This window comes from Toxorhynchites rutilus, chromosome 3 (genome assembly GCF_029784135.1).
Source record: "Toxorhynchites rutilus septentrionalis strain SRP chromosome 3, ASM2978413v1, whole genome shotgun sequence".
Lineage (NCBI taxonomy): Eukaryota > Metazoa > Arthropoda > Insecta > Diptera > Culicidae > Toxorhynchites > Toxorhynchites rutilus.
The window spans coordinates 76376831-76378793 of record NC_073746.1 but is presented as its reverse complement, the minus strand read 5'-3'; positions in this window follow the sequence as shown (position 1 = coordinate 76378793).

The window sequence follows — 1963 nt, the reverse complement described above, 5'->3', positions numbered from 1 at the left end:
CGAAATCGAAGTCTGGATTGGCACGTCCCAAATTCCAGAAGATTATTCGTATATGCTCTTTTTTGTACCGGAGACGAGCGAACATGTAGTTGGGCATAGATCCACATGATGAATGATTGTACGGATCAACTCAATACATAAAGAAATGATAATACCTCTCCTTGGGGAAACCGCCTTAATGATCGCAGGAATACGAATTCGGAACCCAAATCTGAATTTTAAATCTGAACTTTGAAGCAAGATATCGACTTTGAACTCAGGAAATTTAAAATTATATTACTAATCTAATTATCCAAATCTGAAAACTGGATAAAAATCTGTAATTTTATTCAAAACTATCTGGACCGTCGAACTTTTCCCGCCAAAATTATTTTTTTGATTTGAATTCTTTCGAACATTCACTTTTTTTACTAAGCGAACGTTCGTGAGATCAATCGCAGAACTCTCTGTTGATTCATCTCCTAATTGGCCGTTCGCGTCTTTTTTCTTTTTAATATGAATTTTCTGTTACTTCTTCCAAAACTCAGTATATCATTATATCATTATATTATAAGTTTATTTCCAGACACAATTTTCGCTCAAGATTCTTGATTCACTTGTAAATACCATGTTTCTCTGGGTTGTGTCCCATTCACCCAAATACTATTCACCCCGAAAAAAAGTTTACCCGAAGTACATTTACCCGAATGTAACACCTACCCGAATGGCATTCACCCGAAGATAACAAATACCCGACTGCAACATATGCCCGAATGCAGAAAAGACCCGAATGTAACAAATACTCGAATGCGACATTTACCCGAATACAAAATTTACCTGAATGGAATGTTAACCCGAATGAAGAAGGAAGAATTTCGACAAATCAGATTATGAGTTTTGTTGAATCTCCTGTTACGAAGTACAATGAGAAATTGTAATGAGTAAATTCGAAAAAGATGTTGAAAACTTCGCTGTGTCATTTTTAGAATTTAGTGTAGGCACAATCAACATGTCGTCTTCTTTCCTTTCCGTATTGCTCTTTAAGGCCAAAAGATCATTCAGAAGCATGAGCATTGATTATGGAATATTCCGAAAATTAAGCAGGTAACTTTACCATAAAAAAATTAATGTGAACGTGAAAACCAACCCGCCGTCGGACGCGGCGGCCTCTCGCAAGCAAACCTGTGTTCTACCGATTGCCCGGTTTGTTTGAAACATAGGAGACGATCCTTTAGTCAAGTCCGACCGAGTGCTAACGAGCGTCGGACGGCATACGTTTACCTGGGACATTACGTTTGCCCGGTTAATTATGCATGTCATGTATTTGGATCTTAGAATAAATTTTATTGCGAAAAAATAAATTCATAATTAAAATTGCTCTTCAGTGCCATAATATGTATGTTCCAAAATTGTCAGCTTTCAGGCTGCTTCATCCATATGAATGAATAAACTTCATAACACGTTATAAAACTGCATTCTTTCACTTTTCATTATTTTGAAAAATATTTTAGTCAATGCCACTATATCTCACATTGACTACCCACGAAAAATACTTCTTGAATGGGAATGAACGTACGAGACAAGTATGATCTTCATATACCACTGATTAGCAATAATTATACAAATACTTCCAAATTCTTTCGGGCAAGTATCGCATTCGGGTAGATCTTACATTCGGGTAATTGTTACATTTGGATAAATGTTACCTTCGGGTAAATGTCACAGTTGGGTAAGTGTAACTTCGGGTAGATATTACATTCGGGTAACTGTCGCATTGGGGTATTTGTTACATTCGGGTGAGTGGAACTCGGGTGAATGTCTTTCGGGTAACTGTCTTTTGGATGAGTGGGTTTCGGGTAAATGTGACACAATCGTTTCTCTATTACTTGGCATACATCTTTGACACAGAAAAGTATATTTTCATTTATAATTTTTATTTTCAAAGCGCGTTATTCCACCTGGAAATCGTTTGCAATTTCGCTTC